This window comes from Dysidea avara, chromosome 2 (assembly GCF_963678975.1).
Source record: "Dysidea avara chromosome 2, odDysAvar1.4, whole genome shotgun sequence".
NCBI lineage: Eukaryota > Metazoa > Porifera > Demospongiae > Dictyoceratida > Dysideidae > Dysidea > Dysidea avara.
This window is the reverse complement of record NC_089273.1, coordinates 34,774,237-34,788,030: the sequence shown is the minus strand read 5'-3', so window position 1 is coordinate 34,788,030 and position 13,794 is coordinate 34,774,237. Positions and strand designations below refer to the sequence as shown.

At 37.6% G+C, this 13,794-nt stretch overlaps 1 long non-coding RNA gene across 1 annotated transcript in view; it reads right to left on the bottom strand.

Annotated features, from left to right (window-relative positions):
- The window catches only part of LOC136247155 (uncharacterized), a 23,397-nt gene extending 9,603 nt beyond the window's left edge, over nt 1-13,794 (bottom strand). The window contains exon 1 of the long non-coding RNA XR_010697123.1: nt 13,656-13,794. This is a non-coding gene — a long non-coding RNA (uncharacterized lncRNA). The remainder of the gene's footprint in view (nt 1-13,655) is intronic.

Here is a 13,794-nt window from a genome sequence, read left to right as displayed (position 1 = left end):
CAGTTTATTAGTTCATGTTAACTTTAATCCACCACTCAGGAAATCCTCGGCAGAACCCTGCATTCGTATTGGCATGGGTGAATGATTGCTCACGCTTCAGGCTATTAGCCTGATATGGATTGGAAGTGTTACATATTAGCTGTTACATGGGGCATTCCAGCTTTTGCTTGATGTGTATGCCCAACATCCTGAAGGCCACACAAAGTTCTCATGCCGTGTTACAACTATAGCTTGTACATTAGAAAATTTTGTACATCAGAACATCTTGTTCATAGCACCACATTAAGACTTCTTTTTCCTTTCATAGACTTGTTTCATTTCTAATACACCTTCATAATCATTAGGATACCTTTTCCCCTTTTGTATCATGGCCAGGTAGGTGGCTGAGTAACACGAAGCAAAGTTAGTAACAGTTTTCTCACTTAATATACGTACATAACCATTCGATCCTACTAATCTGAAGGCTAGTAAAAGACCACATGATGTACATTGCATTGAAACAAGCGCCAAGACAGGTAGACCAAGATTCCAAAGTGCCCTTCAGAAGAAAATGAGTAAAGTTAAAGAGGTACGTATTCAACACCTTGAACAATAGACATGGTGGTTTTATAAAGTAGAACAGCTGCAGGCATGGGCTAACATGGTGCTAATGGAAAAGCACCAATCTCTACATCAGCCTCTAGCAGGTAGATTTTTCGATGCTAATGCTGCTAAGGAGAATAACAGGTCTGGTAGTGATGTAGCATCTACTAAGCACGTTTCAGACCAGGAAACATTGTCCCTAACAATGAGAGTCTCCTTATGAAGCCAGTGTACTGAATAACTAGAAACGTGGCATTGAATGATGGAGAGTGGGGCCATATCGTAGATTCAATATGATGAACTGCAAGGCAAGCAATATAATGCATAAAGAACAAAGCGCTTAAAAATTTTACAATTTTTTTTTTCATTTACGCAAATAATTTACACATTGCAATTAATAGCCTATACTGAAAATTTAGGTTTGCACTATCATGTGAGGTTTTCGCAGATCCAGTCACACATGCTGATTTTATAATGTCTGATAAGTTGTTAGCAGCTTAAACAACATCCTCGTGATCTTGGATAAATCTTCTTTACAAAGGTTAGTTCAAATCTGGACTGTAAGGAGTAAAAAAAATCACAAATATTCCATATCCATCGAGCAGATCTAAGGCTTCTTCATTTTGTAGTGTATGGAACAGTTATCCACAAAAACTGAATTGTCATTTGTTTCATTGTATGGCTTCATGTTTTGCCTAGGACTACATCAAAAAAATTACTGCCTCGTACACTTCTAGTAAATGCATTGAAACCTACCGTACTAATCCAGTGCAAAAATAGCAGCAACAGTTGATATCCTACCCCCATTGAAAATTGGAGTGTTGATACCTCGTATTGCATTTCCATACCTCAGTTCTAATTAAACCAAGCTTATCTTTTCCAGTTTCGTCAGCAAACATAACAGTTCACATCATAAAGAGATATTTCAGCCACATAATCAACTCTAAACGTTGTGATTAATAGGTAATTAATAACGTAATAGTTGTAATGTGGCATGGAAATTGACAGCGAACATGAAATCGACAGTAGTTCATCACAAAACCAAGAGTTCTGTGTATTTCATTTTAACGGCACTTAAACAGCTTCCACCATTCTTTGGCTACTAATAAACAGCCTTTACATACATAAGAAAACATTACATGACCAATTGAAACAAACTTCATAAGAAATCCTGGATCTCAGGCTGTGTGGCTCCTTAGTCATCTGCAACCTGTCCTTAGATCAAGTCAATACCTGGTCTAGAATTTTCTATTTTTATAATAACGTAGCAAAGGAAAGAATGGTGTTGCTACAATTGTACTAGTGTCCCTGTTGCACATGCAGTATAGCCATTTCATCATTATGTAAACTATTTTATAGTTTGTCTATCAGTTTTTATATGCAAATTCTATATATAAAGCCTCATGGCTGCTGCTCACGTTCATAGGGGATCTGCCCCCTTTCAACATGAGAAGATAAGCCATTCCTAATCTTAAAAGGTCTGTTAATTAAGTCGTGTTTCTCAGTTGTTATATGCCAGCACACAGGCCCCTACTAAACTGTTTCATCAGATTTCATCCTCCGGCCACACACCCTTCAAGTGAACACAATGAAAACAGCAGGTTGTAACACAATGAAAACAGCAGGTTGTAACACAATGAAAACAGCAAGTTGTAACACAATGAAAACAGCAAGTTGTAACACAATGAAAACAGCAAGTTAAGCCTTAATACAATACACTGCATGTAAACAGCCTTTATTCATTGAATGAAGACTTATTTTCTGTATCTCAAAACCTGTTTGCTCAAGTGGGTGCTGGACAGACATACCGACACACAGACAAACAATTTTGGCAAAACCAATTTCGGGAAACCTGGTGCTGCTCACCTAGTTTACAAAAGGGAATAGCTAAAAAGAAATGAAGCAAGAGAAGTTACATATACCTGCAGATATACTAATGGACTAATTAAGTATATAACTAAAAATTTTCAAGAAACCTGCGCAAAATTTCCTTCAGGAATCTTTCAAAAAAAATAGGTAGGTTTAACCATTGTTCACGCCATAGACTCACATGTAATGTACAAATATATACTGCATCATGTTAGAAGTACTTGTGGGTTTCGTTTTGATCCTGAAGCATTCATAAAACACGATGAAACTAACAACAACCACAAAACATGTACACATTAAAACAATCTATATACTATTACAAGTCATTCCTAACCATCGAATTGAAATAACAAAAACACAATTTGACAGTCAATGTCAGTGTCCCAACCACATGAAGTTAGCTTATAACCACTCTGACTTTAGGAAGCATAAGAAAAAAAAACCAATTTGCTTTATTCTAACATCAAAAGTTAATAAGGCTGTGTAAAATGAGTGCACCTCATGAATGGCTTCTGTGGTAGAGCAAATCCTCTTAATTCATAATCTCAAAATGTGTTAATTATGGATGACCAATAAAATTAGCTGGCCTTATGCAACTAAATAAAATAGTCACCTTCTTCATTCCAGGAAACCATACCAAGGTATTAATTTTTCATATCAACACTCGCCTTAGGATATGACAAATTATGCTTCACAGAATGCAGTAGGTCTCAGTTTTCCTTTTCCAAATGACATCATGAAATAAAATGGCTGCAGCTATTTGGAACAATTTTCGAGAGAGAGTTCCAATGGGGCTTAATAAGATTCAAATCACTATTCAATCCTGGAAGAAGATATTGACCTAAAACTAACGGGTACAGTTATAAGGGTATAAAATCTATTCTCTAACACTTCGTTAAAATTTTCAGCTGGTTTTTAAAGTTCAGAAGAAATACTATTGTTTTTTTGTTGTAATAACTGAACCTTGTAGTTTTGCCTTGTTAGCTTGTTTGTCAACTTCAATATCAATCTTTGAAATCTCTATCACCATTGGTGATAATACTCGAAAATATAAGAGTCCCCTAAATAGAAATTCGTTAAATGTCATTTGGAATACGGTCTATCATGTGACCCCTTAAAATGGAGTGCTATGATGACAGTATCATGAATGTTGTGCAAACCAGGGGCATCAGAGTAAAAGTGGTAATGCTCAGTCTGGGGGAAATGCCCCAGGGAAAAATTTAACATTACACATTCTGATATGCTACATATTTGGAACTATATCTATTTGGGCTGCAGTACTGTGTGCAAGGTGCTAGTTAGCTAGCTACCTGCTGACAGGTGTTCAATGACAAACTGGAGACTGGCCAAAAAGCACCTCCATAATATTGTTTAACTCTTAAACCTTATCATTTGAGTTTATTAACTAAAAGATAACTGTAATGAATACTTCCAAAGCAGCTACAAAGAGAAACAAAGCCAATGCTAGTATAATGGTAAATATTTCTAGAGGTGCTAAAACAAACGAAGTTGGCATGAAGCTGTTCTAAGTGAAAGACAGGTTAAATAAGTGTTGTTTCTGTCCATTATTACCATTAAATAAATGTAAATTATTGCTTGTTAATTACTTTGTTTCATCTCTTTTTTTTTTTTTTTTGAATTTCAGCCAAAAAGTGGTGAGGCTCTATCCTCACTGGTCGCACCTACACCTGTACATACTCTGACACCCTTGTTGCAAACCAAAAAAAAGGCAAAAAAGTGAATGGAATTAAGGGAAAGATCAAATAGAGCAGTCACACGTATAAATTACGTTCTAATAAAATAATCAGTTGTAGCTGATATGGATTCCACAAAGAGTTTATATTTTGACCCGTCAGCACACTGAATAATCCATGAAACATACAGTAGGATTAATTTGGTGGTGGAAATTAAACAATTAAGGGTAACCACACAAAACAATTCATTACAACCCCCACACACTTAATGAGCTTTGGCTTGAAACTTTGCTAGTCTCCAGCTAAATCTACTCCACAAAGCTGATAGCTTGTAAAGCCTTAGTTAGCATACAAAGTTTCATAAAATAACTAATATGCCTTCACACCTATACAGTTGTAACTCTTAAGTTTCTAGCTGATTTTTAAAGTCTAGCACTAAGCTACTTCAATTCTATGCTTTTCGTAACGATATGGAAAGTAGTGAAAATGAACACCTGTGGACTACAACATTGGCTAACAACCCCTTTGAGGTAGAATCTTGAAAATTCTAAGACTGTGTGGCTAGTCTGGGTGCACTTCGTGTAACAGTAACAACGCGACTGCAGCTGGTGCTGTCCATTCGCTCGCCATTGAATTAATCAGAATTATAACATTTTAAAAGTGTGAACAACATTAGTTGTATCAACAACAGTAGCTAGGCAGTCTGACAGGTCCTTGTTCTGTTAGTACAATGAGACCCTGCATTGTGGTCTATGTGTTTCCATATTAAATTTTGTTAGCACATGACCACAAACATGCTGTCCAATAAACTTTGTACGGCTGCCCTTAATTGGTTTAGTGCTACCTTAAAGGAACATATTCAGATGCCAAATACTATTTGAAGTGCTTAAAAACTGTAGTAACCTTGGTAGTATCAGGTATCAACTTAGCTGGGTTTAGGAATAAAACAATTGCACATATCCTTAAACAATCAGTCAGAACACACTGTAATAAGAACTGAGGACATGCCCCTCAATGATTGAACTCCACAGAAAATAAGGTATTGTACCATGACCCCCTAGCTTTGTAGTACTGTAGTGATTTTAATACAGCAATTGCAACCACACGTGTATTTCATTGCTCCAACAAAACAAAGTTAAAATACAGTGTACTGTAATAAAATTATTAATTTAAAAATGAAGTGATAAAAGTAATGAAACAAGAGATGATAATAACTATGAGGGAAATCCCTACTTGGCATTGTAGTAGTATGGGAAAATCCCTACTTTGGCATTGAAAAGATGGTGAAAACATGTCAATTTAGATATTTTTACATTGCTACTGTGCCAAGCAGCTAGGAATTTTCCCTCACAGCTAACATGATCTCTTGTTTCACTATTTTTTATTGCTGGAACCCTACTTCATTGTGATATTCTAATTTTTGTTAAGCAGCTTTCAGCATATTTATCAACTTTACAAAAGGAAACATCAAAAAGAGACCAGCAACAATGTAGATAATTAGTGACTTGTAAGGCTTTAATAGTGCCTATAGATGTGCATGCTATTGTGAATATATACCAAGAAAAATGAAAATTCTAATGCTTCCTCTCTCTTGTTACACACCATACACACACAAACACAAAATGATACAACTTTCTTTTTTTCTTTATTTTATCAAGCTGCTAACAGAAGATTCTACAGCATCTAAAAAAAGCCAAATGCATAATAGAATCAGGGGCGTAGCCAAGGGTGGGCATGGGCAGGCATTTGCCCAACCATCACAAACTTTTACAAGTAGCTTACACAAAGATTCACAGCAGAACACAAAACAACCCTTAGCTACTTTAATACTGTAAAGCATAAACGTGTACCTCATTTGTTGAACCATGACTTTGGGATCAAGATAGATGGTGCACCACGTGATCTGTTAAATAGAAAATCTCTTGGGAGTAGACGCACGTGCCAAGCTCATTGGCGTGGTTTAAATTCAAAACTTAAAACTGGAGCGAGAAATGTGGTACACTATAGCCATGGTACTGTATCGTCACAGTGAGTGATAATCATCAGTAGGATTCAGTGTGGATGGTGCTGGCAGCAAAATATTTCATTTCAGTGGACTTGTCATAAAGCGTATTTTTTTTGATAAGGAAAGTACCATATAGCGTAACTTACTGCTGACGAAAGAAAATGGGAAAACGTACTCTTCTAGATAACAATAAGGGCATATGCAAATGGAGCTGGAAATGGAGAAAAGGTCAAGTCATTATAAAGTGGTGTCATGTGCACAATTTGTACTGATTAACCGAGTGGTGGTTTACACCATATTCACACAAAATGTACGTTGGCTGCTATAAGTCGGGGACGAAGCTTTCTTGGCATGCTGATATTAGTGATAAGACTCGTAAATCAGTGCCCCCGGCCTTCATTTGGGGTCATGTGTTGTTAACTTGAAAAAGTATTACATGTCACTGTGGTGGTTGGCCTGTAAGTTATACTGCCAGTTGATTGTAGTAAATGTGATGAACTGTTTACATTGTTGGTTCTTGTAGGTTTAGCAGTTTGATGTCACGTGATGCTCGGCTACGACGATCGTCAGTGGATGCCTGCCCTACAAGTTTAATAGAATAGCATAATAGTAAATGTTTGCATACATGCAAGCAACATTTGTTTACACTATAGCATAGGTAGCTGTAGGCCTTGTGTGCATACACTTTTCATGTTTTTCTTTGACAATGTCTCACATGAAAGCTAGCGTGTTTCTTGTGTGTGTAGTTAAGTTGATGTTATGCCCAACCATCAAATATTGGTTGGCTATGCCCCTGAATATATGGCATATCACTGATAAAAAGAAACCCAGCTTGCTACATTAAAAAAGAAAGAAAAAATATCCTGGACAGCACATCAATGGACCACCCTAAATGTTTTTCACTTGATTGTGATTGATGACCACACAGAGTTCGTATTCTTTATCTTGGATATTGCCAAAATATTTCAAGGGATAATATTTTCAAGGTTGAGTAATGTTACCAAATTTATATTTTTGACACTCCCAAAATGTATAGGTTTAGATATTTCAAAGATAAAATTTTTGCTGGTGACCCCAAAACCTCAAAATCAGCACAAATTTTCTCCCTTGAAATATTTAGGCTATAGAGTAGATGGTAAATGTAGCACAAAGTTTCTCCCTAAACAGCCACAGTACATGTATCCAAGCACTGCCAAGGTGAAGTAGAACATACTTGCTTAATTTCTTTCTACAAGTTGCAGCACAATCAAAAATTGCAAGTTTGTATGCACTCTGCACACGCACGCACGCACACACGCACACACACACACACACACACTAGGGCTGAGTGATACTACCGTTTTAGCGATATATTGCGATATTTTGAAAGTATCGAAATCGCAATTTTTTTTATTAACTATCGTGAAACCATGCCTGTACATTACTGACATTAAAAATCCATTTGTTATGCAGCACTTGGCTAAGAATCCTTGTAAATGATAAAGTCCACCTATCTGGTTTCCCCTGCAGAGAGGTATGAACACCATAACAACCTCAAATCATGTGTTACAATAACTGATACTGCAAACAAGGATGATAGTGGCTAGTTTGCTATCACCTATAAGGACTTCCTGCAGGAACGCTGAGCAATACACTATGTGGCACCATCTATGATTGACTTATTTGTAAGTATCGTGAACTATTCAGTATCATGAATAGTGGCTTTAGTATCAATCGTGATACTAAAATGGCAGTATCACTCCGCCCTAACACACACACACACACACACCAACGTTGAAACCGGGTCACTACTGCTGACCCGGATGACCCACTGACCCGGATTAATTAAAGCCGAGACGTGTTTCGGCTAGTCTCGAGCGAGCGAACGAGTCTACATTTTGAGCGTTTGATTTGTGTTGAGTAAATATTGCAACTTCAGCCTAGCACCAAAAACAAAAAAAAAAAAAAAAGGTCTTCACCTACTAACAATAGCTACCCCTCACCATAGATACCCTCAGTTTCATGCTACATACTGCACTTACCAACAAATGGGCGTGGCTGAGCATATGTTGGTAATGCGATAAGTGGACGTGGCTCACGAAAGAGCTACGCGATAGCATTCATAAGTTCCATGTCGTCAAACGAACAATTTCGTTTCTCACGTGATCCAATCCGGGTCAGACCCGGATGACCCAGAGAAAATGTGACCCGGATGACCCGACCCGGTTTCAACGCTGACACACACACACACTCACACATACGAGCATGTGTGACACATGTGCGACACATGTGTGCACACCCGTACATGTTTGCGCACACATCTTTATAGTATCATCACTAACAAGTCTTAAACTTTTTTTATTCAACAATAAAACATACCATGAAAAATAGGTAGCAATTAACTAAGAGTTCAAACATATTCTCATGGTTTAGACAGTCCAAGACGTCCCTCCTCCGACACTGAGTCAACTAAAGCTGAATCGTGACCCTTACAGGATTGACCATGAAGAGGAGGAACACAAGCCCCTTATTCACATGATGGCAGAGTGCAGTAAGAAGAAACTGAGATGACAGTGTAACCAGCTCATTACTCTGCAATAAGGTGTCTTCCACTTGTAAGACGAGAATATTCAATGCCAATTCAAGAAAAATGACTTGCAATAAAATGGACATTTTCATGCAAGAATCTTGTTTACAAGACTGCACATTGTTTCTTCCTGGAAAGCATTCATAAGTAACAGTAGTTGAGGAACCTATGCCTCCAGAAGTGGGAAAGACCCTAAACTTTTCCACTGTTTTCACTGTCAAGAATTTAATCACAGAGTAAGTTTAATACTATGAAGTATTCAATAAATTCTACAAAAAATCATTGACATTTGTTAAGGATTCTCTGAATTCTTGACTGTCAACATGTATCATATCAAAACATGCTATTGGGATTTGTAAAGTCAAAATGGCAAAAATGGCAAAATCAAATTTACAGCCAGCAATCATTTTATCAGCAATATTGTACATTACCAGTGTCCTTTGTTTGTTTTCTGCCCTTAGATCATGAAATGGACTGATTAAACACAGATTTTTTTCAAAGGTCTCAGGATGGATGGATCACTTTTTCAATTTCTCCAATACAAACTCCATACATTTTACATCATTTTGTATACTCAATAATTGCAAGCACTAGACATGATCAAATACCATAAAACTTGATATCATTGAACTCCTTATGAATTGCTCTATCTGATTCCGGCCGAACAAAATTCGTAATCGCTATGGTGATGGCGTGATGCCACAATTTAATTAGAACACGAAATTTGTTATTTGCTCTCCAATGGATTTTGTATTGCATAAGTTGCTAATAACTATCGTTTGTTGTAAATTTGCAAGCTGTAAACACTTTAGCTTTGAATAAATTTTGATACCATCGGATAGAGGAGTGTTATGCGTGTGTAATGGCGGCCGAACAATTTTGATACCACCTTCAGAACCAGAGTTACGTAATAATGTAACTCAAAACTAACTTACCTCCATAGGCTGCTGTACATTGATTTTACACATAATCAAGACACACGGTAGTGTGTCGTGCGGCCCAAGAAGCCGGCGCGTAACACCCGTGAGTATATTGACAGGAAGAAATAAAACGCAATTTTCGCACCTCCGTAGCTCTGTGCTTCCTTGATGAAACAAGACGATTTTTGCTGTGGACATGCCCTCCAACTGCAGCACTCTACATTCCAAATTTGAGCGAAATCGCTTCGCGCGTTCCCGAGATATGCGACTTCAAAAATTGGCTCAGTTTCTTCGTTTTTTTTTTTTTCTTCTTCTTCTTCTTCTCCTTCTTATTTTTCTTTTTCTTGTCGCACACTTACAAAAACTGCTATAAAACTCGAACGCCATATCTGATTGCCTTGAAATTTGACACACAGAAGGGGGATATAAAGGCGCATCTCGGTATCAACTTTGGCTGGAATACGATAAACAGGCAAAGAGTTATGAGCGATTATTCACGAAACATAACACCAATATGTTGTCACGCCTACAGGGTAAACTGCGTATGGGAAGAAGCTGAAAATCGGTGGGTGAATAGGTTAACTATTGAACCTCAAACCTTTTGTGGTTTGAAAGAAATCGAGCTAAAAAACAGGAAGATACAACGAAAAAACCACCAGTATGTAACAATTACGCAATCGAGATTAGCTAATAAAAAAACGACTGCTTGCCACGCCTACCAGATAAACCGCTTGGGGTAATGCTTTGAAAATCGTTGTACAGATGGAGTAATCATCTTAGAAAGGCTCATCAATGGTGTAGAAGAATCAGACTTAAAGCCACGGAGTTATAACACGAAATCCAACTTGGTGCAGCAAGTGCGAGATCGAGATACTCTAATAGAGCAGTCATCCTAATAGAGCAGTCACCCTGAAGAAAATTCAAGAGATCAGCTAGAAATAAGAAACCTGTATAGAGATCAGCTACACACAAGTCACCCTATAGAGAGATCAGCTAGAAGAAGCTACCTTGTAGGGAGTTCATGCAACTGTGGAAAGAGATAGTTCAACTAGAAAAAATCACCTTGTACAGTTCAGCTACAAAGAAACCACCATGTAGAGAGTTCAGCTACAAACAAATCGCCCTGTGGAGAGATCAATAGAAGAAGTTACCTTGCAGAGAGTTCAGCTACAAAGAAACCATCATGTAGAGAGTTCAGCTACAAACAAATCTCCCTGTAGAGAGATCAGCTAGAAGAAGTTACCTTGTAGAGAGTTCAGCTTCAAACAAATCACCCTGTAGAAAGATCAGTTAGAAGAGGTCACCTTGTAGAGAGTTCAGCTACAAAGAAACCATTCTTTAAAGAGCTCAGCTGCAAACAAATCACCTGTACAGAATTCAGCTGCTACAAATAAATCACCCTGTAGAAAGATGAGCTAGAAAGTTACCTTGTAGAGAGTTTAGTTACAAAGAAACCACCATGTAGAGAATTCAGCTACAGACTAGTGACCCTGTAAAGACATCAGCTAGAAGAAGTTACCTTGAGAGAGTTCAGCTACAAAGAAACCATTATTTAAAGCTCTCAGCTGCAAACAAATCACCTACTGTATACAGAATTAAGTTACAAACAAATCACCATGTAGAGAGATCAGTTAGAAGAAGTTAATTTGTAGAGAGTTCAGCTCCAAAGAAACCATCATTTAGAGAGTTCAGCTACAAACAAATCTCCCTGTAGAGAGATCAGCTAGAAGAAGTTACCTTGTAGAGAGTTCAGCTAGAAGAAGTTACCTTGTAGAGAGTTCAGCTACAAACAAATCACCCTGTGTTAGATCAGCTAGAAGAAGTCACCTTGTAGAAAGTTCAGTTACAAAGAAACCACCATGTTGAGAGTTCAGCTACAAATTAGTGACCTTGTAGAGACATCAGCTAGAAAAGTTACCTTGTAGAGAGTTCAGCTACAAAGAAACCATTCTTTAAAGAGCTCAGCTGCAAACAAATCACCTGTACAGAATTCAGCTACAAATAAATCACCCTGTAGAGAGGTCAGCTAGAAGAAATTACCTTGTACATAGTTCAGCTACAAAGAAACCACCAAGTAGAGAGTTCAGCTGCAAAGAAATCACCCTGTAGAAAATTCAGCCACAAAGAAATTTCCCTGTAGAAAGATCAGTTAGAAGAAGTTACCTTTTAGAGAGTTCAGCTACAAAACCATTCTGTAAAGAGCTCAGCTGCAAACAAATCACCTGTACAGAATTCAGCTACAAACAAATCACCCTGTAGAGAGATCAGCTAGAAGAAGTTACCTTGTAGATCGTTCAGCCACAAACAAATCACCCTGTAGAGAGATCAGCTAGAAGAAGTTACCTTGTAGAGATTTCAGCTACAAAGAAACCACCATGTAGAGAGTTCAGCTGCAAAGAAATCACCCTGTAGAAAATGCAGCCACGAACAAATTGCCCTGTAGAAAGATCAGTTAGAAGAAGTTACCTTGTAGAGAGTTAGGCTACAAAGAAACCACCATGTAGAGAGTTCAGCTACAAACTAGTGACCTTGTAGAGACATCAGCTAGAAAAGGTACCTTGTAGACAGTTCAGCTACAAACAAACTATTCTGTTTAGAGCTCAGCTGCAAACAAATCACCTGTACAGAATTCAGCTACAAACAAATCACCCTGTAGAGAGGTCAGCTAGAAGAAATTACCTTGTACATAGTTCAGCTACAAAGAAACCACCAAGTAGAGAGTTCAGCTGCAAAGAAATCACCCTGTAGAAAATTCAGCCACAAAGAATTGCCCTGTAGAAAGATCAGTTAGAAGAAGTTACCTTTTAGAGAGTTTAGCTACGAAACCATTCTGTAAAGAGCTCAGCTGCAAACAAATCACCGGTACAGAATTCAGCTACAAGCAAATCACCCTGTAGAGAGATCAGCTAGAAGAAGTTACCTTGTAGATAGTTCAGCTACAAACAAATCTCCCTGTAGAGAGATCAGCTAGAAGAAATTACCTTGTAAAGAGTTTAGCTGCAAAGAAATCACCACTGCCCAAATTTCAAGGCAATTATAGCTCTTTCCAATCTGAAGTTATCAATTGTCAAAGTTGGAAAATTGGATGTGTGTGGAAGGCCCCTTTTCGCAAATCCGGTCACATATGTATTATATATATAATTTGTACATTTACTGATAAAATATTAAAGTGCATCTACTTCTTCCTGTAGTAAAGAAAAAAAACATAGGTTAAAAAAGTCCCAAAGCTGGCCATAGGCCGTCTTTGGGGTATACAAATACAAAAAGAAATGAAATCTAATCCAAAACAGCCAAGCTGTAAAAAAAGTGTGCGGCCCTCAGAAAGGCTATGGTGAAAAAAGATGTGAAATCCAAGGTGGCGGCCAAGAAATGGCTGTGATGGTAGGTTAATGGTAAAAAATTTAATAACAATTCAGGTGAATTTTTGTGCCGCTTCACAAAATTTACCTGAATTGTCATTATTAAAATTTTTACCATTAACCTACCATCACAGCCATTTCTTGGCCGCCACCTTGGATTTCACATCTTTTTTCACCATAGCCTTTCTGAGGGCCGCACACTTTTTTTACAGCTTGGCTGTTTTGGATTAGATAATATTTTACGGAAGATTGTAATGTATGGGTTAATTTGACACGAGTTTTGATATGTCAACACAAAGCGACAAAAGCGGAATGTTCAACTAATTCACCTGACTTAAACACATTTTGACATGCACTTCATCTTTATAGACAACAGTAATTTTAAGTTTACATCTTTTCACATGCACACAACACTCGATTATGAGGTATGTACATGAAACAAATCATAAAATTTTGTTTAAGAGTGAGATCGAGCACGTACCTCGGCACGTACAGTAAAATTAGTGCATCTAGGTGAGAAAAACCTACTTCTAAAGGGAAATCTAAAAGGAAACGCAAGAAACAACTCTATTTTACACCCAACTGATGACTTTATACGCCTGATCATTGCAACAACTCAACTGATAAACGACTCGATTCTACTCCAAAACAGTGGCTCACCGTTAAGGAGATGATATCAATTCAGTTGCTTCTCGGTGGTAGAATCACAGTAGCAGTATGGCACATCAGTTGGTCGGATCTCGGGTCGGTTGGTCCTATCGTTTTGTTGAGTCTATAATTAAGCGCTTATATAAAATAA